We start from the raw sequence: 6857 nt of genomic DNA, 5'->3' as shown, positions 1-6857 counted from the left end.
CAGCAATGATTTTAACACCCATGGAGCCTTGGTGCTAATCATGTTTTGCTCGTGGAAGAGGCTTAGTCAACGGGTCTGCAACATTCAGATCCGTATGTATCTTGCAAATCTCTATGTCTCCCACCTGGACTTGATCCCGGATGGAGTTGAAGCATCTCTTGATGTGCTTGGTTCTCTTGTGAAATCTGTATTCCTTTGCCAAGGCAATTGCACCAGTATTGTCACAAAAGATTTTCATTGGACCCAATGCACTAGGTATGACACCTAGATCGGATATGCTTAATCCAGACTCCTTCATTCACTGCTTCCAAAGCAGCAATGTACTCCGCTTCACATTTAGATCCCACCACGACGCTCTGTTTAGAACTGCTCCAATTGATAGCTCCACTGTTCAATATAAACATGTATCCGGTTTGCGATTTAGAAACATCCGGATCAGTGTCAAAGCTTGCATCAACGTAACCATTTACGATGAGCTCTTTGTCACCTCCATAAACGAGAAACATATCCTTGGTCCTTTTCAGGTACTTTAGGATGTTCTTGACCGCTGTCCAGTGATCCACTCCTGGATTACTTTAGTACCTCCCTACTAGACTAATAGCAAGGCACACATCAGGTCTGGTACACAACATTGCATACATGATAGAGCCTATGGCTGAAGCATACGGAACATTTTTCATTTTCTCTCTATCTTCTACAGTGGTCGGGCATTGAGTCTTCCTCAACTTCACACCTTGTAACATAGGCAAGAACCCTTTCTTAGCTTGATCCATTTTGAACTTCTTCAAAACTTTATCAAGGTATGTGCTTTGTGAAAGTACAATTAAGCGTCTTGATCTATCTCTATAGATCTTGATGCCCAATATGTAAGCAGCTTCACCGAGGTCTTTCATTGAAAAACTCTTATTCAAGTATCCTTTTATGCTATCCAGAAATTCTATGTCATTTCCAATCAACAATATGTCATCCACATATAATATTAGAAATGCAACAGAGCTCCCACTCACTTTCTTGTAAATACATGCTTCTACAAAAGTCTGTATAAAACCATATGCTTTGATCACACTATCAAAACGTTAATTCCAACTCTGAGAGGCTTGCACCAGTGCATAAATGGATCGCTGGAGCTTGCACACTTTGTTAGCACCTTTTGGATCGATAAAACCTTCACGTTGCATCATATACAACTCTTCTTCCAGAAATCCATTCAGGAATGCAGTCTTTACATCCATTTGCCAAATTTCATAATCATAAAATGCGACAATAGCTAACATGATTCAGACAGACTTAAGCATCGCTACTGGTGAGAAGGTATCATCATAGTCAACTCCTTGAACTTGTCGAAAACCTTTTGCAACAAGTCGAGCTTTGTAGACAGTAACATTACCATCAACGTCTATCTTCTTCTTGAAGATCCATTTATTTTCGGTGGCCTGCCGATCATCGGGCAAGTCCACCAAAGTCGACACTTTGTTCTCATACATGGATCCCATCTCAGATTTCATGGCCTCAAGCCGTTTTGCGGAATCTGGGCTCATCATCGCTTCCTCATAGTTCATAGGTTTGTCATGGTCAAGTAACATGACCTCCAGAACATGATTACCGTACCACTCTAGTGCGGATCTTGCTCTGGTTGACCTACGAGGTTCGGTAGTAACTTGATCTGAAGTTTCATGATCATCATCATTGGTTACCTCACTAATTGGTGTAGGTGTCACAGGAACCGGTTTCTGTGATGAACTACTTTCCAATAAGGGAGCAGGTACAGTTACCTCATCAAGTTCTACTTTCCTCCCACTCACTTCTTTCGAGAGAAACTCCTTCTCTAGAAAGGATCCATTCTTAGCAACAAATGTCTTGCCTTCGGATCTGTGATAGAAGGTGTACCCAACAGTTTCCTTTGGGTATCCTATGTGTTGGGGATCGTTGCAGAAATTAAAAAGTTTCTACACATCACCAAGATCAATCTATGGAGAAACTAGCAACAAGAGAGAGAGGGGAGTGCATCGTCATACCCTTGAAGATCGCGACACGGAAGCGTTACAAGAACGCGGATGAGGGAGTCATACTCATGGCGATTCAGATCGCGGTTGATTCTGATCCAAGCGCCAAACAACGGCGCCTCCGCGTTCAACACACGTGCAGCCCGGTGACGTCTACCGTCCCTTGATCCAGCAAGGAGAGAGGGTGACATCAACTAGGCCGTGTCCGACCATCACGTGAGACGGACTAGTCATCATAGGTGAACATCTTCATGTTGATCGTATCTTCTATACGACTCATGTTCGACCTTTCGGTCTTCTGTGTTCCGAGGCCATGTTTGTACATGCTAGGCTTGTCAAGTCAACCTAAGTGTATTGCGTGTGTAAATCTGGCTTACACCCGTTGTATGCGAACGTTAGAACCTATCACACCCAATCATCACGTGGTGCTTCGGAACAACAGACCTTAGCAACGGTGCACAGTTAGGGGAACACTTTCTTGAAATTATTGTGAGGGATCATCTTATTTATGCTACCGTCGTTCTAAGCAAATAAGATGTAAAACATGATAAACATCACATGCAATCAAATAGTGACATGATATGGCCAATACCATTTTGCTCCTTTCGATCTCCATCTTTCGGGCGCCATGATCATCATCGTCACCGGCATGACACCATGATCTTCACCACCGTGTCTTCATGAAGTTGTCTCTCCAGCTATTACTTCTACTACTATGGCTAACAGTTAGCAATAAAGTAAAGTAATTACAAGGCGTTTTCAGTGACACGCAGGTCATAAATAATTTAGGCAACTCCTATGGCTCCTGCCGGTTGTCATACTCATCGACATGAAAGTCGTGAATCCTATTACAAGAACATGATCAATCTCATACATCACATATATCATTCATCACATTCTTTTGGCCATATCACATCACATAGCATACCCCGCAAAAACAAGTTAGATGTCCTCTAATTGTTGTTGCATGTTTTTATGTGGCTGCTATGGGTTTCTAGCAAGAACATTTCTTACCTACGCAAAAACCACAACGTGATATGCCAATTTCTATTTACCCTTCATAAGGACCCTTTTCATCAAATCCGATCCGACTAAAGTGGGAGAGATAGACACCCGCTAGCCACCTTATGCAACTAGTGCATGTCAGTCGGTGGAACCTGTCTCACGTAAGCGTATGTGTAAGGTTGGTCTGGGCCGCTTCATCCCACGATGCCGCCGAATCAAGATAAGACTAGTAACAGCAAGTAAATTGACAAAATCAACACCCACAACAACTTGTGTTCTACTCGTGCATAGAAACTACGCATAGACCTGGCTCATGATGCCACTGTTGGGGATCATTGTAGAAATTAAAAAATTTCTACGCATCACCAAGATCAATCTATGGAGAAACTAGCAGAGAGAGAGAGAGAGGAGTGTATCTTCATACGCTTGAAGATCGCGACACGGAAGCGTTGCAAGAACGCGGATGAGGGAGTCGTACTTGTGGCGATTCAGATCGCGGTTGATCCGATCCAAGCGCCGAACAACGGCGCCTCCGGGTTCAACACACGTGCATCCCGGTGATGTATCCCACCCCTTGATCCAGCAAGGAGAGACGGAGAGGTTGAGGAAGACTCCATCCAGCAGCAACACGATGGAGTGGTGGTGTTGGAGCAGTGTGGTACTCCGGCATGGCTTCGCCAAGCGTCGCGGGAGGAGTAGGAGGTGTTGGGGAGGGGGAGGGCTGCGCCTTGGATGTGGTGCGGCTTCCCTCCCACCTCCCCTCTATTTATAGGGGCAAGGGAGAGGGGGGCCGGCCCCCTCCAGATGGATCTAGAGGGGGGGCGGCCAAGGGGGGAGGTTTGCCCCCCAAGCCAAGGGGGACGCCCCCTTTAGGGTTCCCCAAAACCGTAGGCGCATGGGCCCTAGGGGGTTTGGCGCCCAACCCATCTAGGGGCTGGTTCCCCCTCCATATTCAGCCCATAGGGCCCTCCGGGGCAGGTGGACCCTCCCGGTGGACCCCCGGAACCCTTTCGGTGGTCCCGGTACAATACCGATAAACCCCCGAACACTTCCGGCGACCGAATAAGGACTTCCCACATATAAATCTTTGTCTCCGGACCATTTTGGAACTCCTCGTCATGTACGGGATCTCATCCGAGACTCCGAGAAACATTCGGTAACCACGTACAAACTTTCCCTATAACCCTAGCATCATCGAACCTTAAGTGTGTAGACCCTACGGGTTCGGGAATCATGCAGACATGACCGAGACATCTCTCCAGCCAATAACCAACAGCGGGATCTGGATACCCATGTTGGCTCCCACATGTTCCATGATGATCTCATCGGATGAACCACGATGTCGAGGATTCAATCAATCCCGTATACAATTCCCTTTGTCAATCGGTATGTTACTTGCCCGAGATTCGTCTTCGGTATCCCAATACCTCGTTCAATCTCATTACCGCAAGTCACTTTACTTGTTCCGTAACACATCATCCCGTGACCAACCCCTTAGTCACATTGAGCTCATTATGATGATGTCTTACCGAGTGGTCCCAGAGATACCTCTCCGTCATACGGAGTGACAAATCCCAGTCTCGATTCGTGCCAACCCAACAGATACTTTCGGACATACCCATAGTGCACCTTTATAGCCACCCAGTTACGTTGTGACGTTTGGCACACCCAAAGCATTCCTACGATATCCGGGAGTTGAACAATCTCATGGTCTAAGGAAAAGATACTTGACATTAGAAAAGCTTTAGCAGACGAACTACACGATCTTGCGCTATTCTTAGGATTGGGTCTTGTCCATCACATCATTTTCCTAATGATGTGATCCCGTTATCAATGACATCCAATGCCCATAGTCAGGAAACCGTAACCATCTATTGATCAACGAGCTAGTCAACTAGAGGCTCACTAGGGACATGTTGTGGTCTATGTATTCACACATGTATTACGATTTCCGGATAACACAATTATAGCATGAACAATAGACAATTATCATGAACAAGGAAATATAATAATAACCATTTTATTATTGCCTCTAGGGCATATTTCCAACAGCCTCCCATTTGCACTAGAGTCAATAATCTAGTTACATTGTGATGAATCGAACACCCATAGAGTTCTAGTGTTGATCATGTTTTGCTCGTGGAAGAGGTTTAGTCAACGGATCTGCAACATTCAGGTCTGTATGCAGTTTACAAATATCTATGTCTCCATTTTGAACATTTTCACGAATGGAGTTGAAGCGACACTTGACATGCCTGGTCTTCTTGTGAAACCTGGGCTCCTTGGCAAGGGCAGTGGCTCCAGTGTTGTTACAGAAGAGAGTCACTGGGCCCGACGCATTGGGAATAACTCCTAGGTCGGTAATGAACTCCTTCATCCAGATTGCTTCATGTGCTGCCTCCGAGGCTGCCATGTACTCCGTTTCACATGTAGAAACCGCCACAACGCTTTGCTTGCAATTGCACCAGCTGACTGCCCCACCATTCAAAATTTACACGTATCCGGTTTGTGACTTGGAGTCATCCAGATATGTGTCGAAGCTAGCATCGACGTAATCCTTTACGACGAGCTCCTCGTCACCTCCATAAACGAGAAACATATCCTTAGTCCTTTTTAGGTACTTCAGGGTATTCTTGACCGCTGTCCAGTGTTCCATGCCGGGATTACTTTGGTACCTTCCTACCAAACTTACGTCAAGGTTTACATCAGGTCTGGTACACAGCATGGCATACATAATAGATCCTATGGCCGAGGCATAGGGGATGACACTCATATTTTCTCTATCTTCTGCCGTGGTCGGGCATTGAGCCGTGCTCAATCTCACACCTTGCAATACAGGCAAGAACCCCTTCTTGGACCGATCCGTATTGAACTTCTTGAATATCTTGTCAAGGTACGTGCTTTATGAAAGACCAATGAGGCGTCTCGATCTATCTCTATAGATCTTGATGCCTAATATATAAGCAGCTTCTCCAAGGTCCTTCATTGAAAAACACTTATTCAAGTAGGCCTTTATGCTTTCCAAGAATTCTATATCATTTCCCATTAATAGTATGTCATCCACATATAATATGAGAAATGCTACAGAGCTCCCACTCACTTTCTTGTAAACACAGGCTTCTCCATAAGTCTGCGTAAACCCAAATGCTTTGATCATCTCATCAAATTGAATGTTCCAACTCCGAGATGCTTGCACCAGCCCATAGATTGAGCGTTGGAGCTTGCACACCTTGTCAGCATTCTTAGGACCGAAAAAACCTTCTGGCTGCATCATATACAATTCTTCCTTATGGAAACCATTAAGGAATGCCGTTTTGACGTCCATTTTCCATATCTCATAATCATAGAATGCGACAATTGCTAACATGATTCAGACGGACTTCAGCTTCGCTACGGGTGAGAAAGTCCCATCATAGTCAACCCCTTGAACTTGTCGATAACCCTTAGCGATAAGCCGAGCCTTATAGATGGTCACATTACCATCCGCGTCTGTCTTCTTCTTAAAGATCCATTTATTTTCTATGGCTCGCCGATCATCGGGCAAGTCAGTCAAAGTCCATACTTCATTTTCATACATGGATCCTATCTCGGATTTCATGGCTTCCAGCCATTTGTCGAAATCCGGGCCCGCCATCGCTTATTCATAGTTCGAAGGTTCACCATTGTCTAACAACATGATTTCTAGGACAGGGTTGCCGTACCACTCTGGTGCGGAACGTGTCCTTGTGGACCTACGAAGTTCAGTACCAACTTGATCCGAAGTTTCACGATCATCATTATTAACTTGCTCTCTAGTCGGTGCAGGCACCACAGAAACATTTTCTTGAGTTGTGCCACTTTCCGGTTCAA

The sequence above is a fragment of the Triticum urartu genome, chromosome 2, assembly GCF_003073215.2.
Source record: "Triticum urartu cultivar G1812 chromosome 2, Tu2.1, whole genome shotgun sequence".
Classification (NCBI taxonomy): domain Eukaryota; kingdom Viridiplantae; phylum Streptophyta; class Magnoliopsida; order Poales; family Poaceae; genus Triticum; species Triticum urartu.
The sequence above is the reverse complement of the archived record's forward strand: the minus strand, read 5'-3'. Positions refer to the sequence as shown.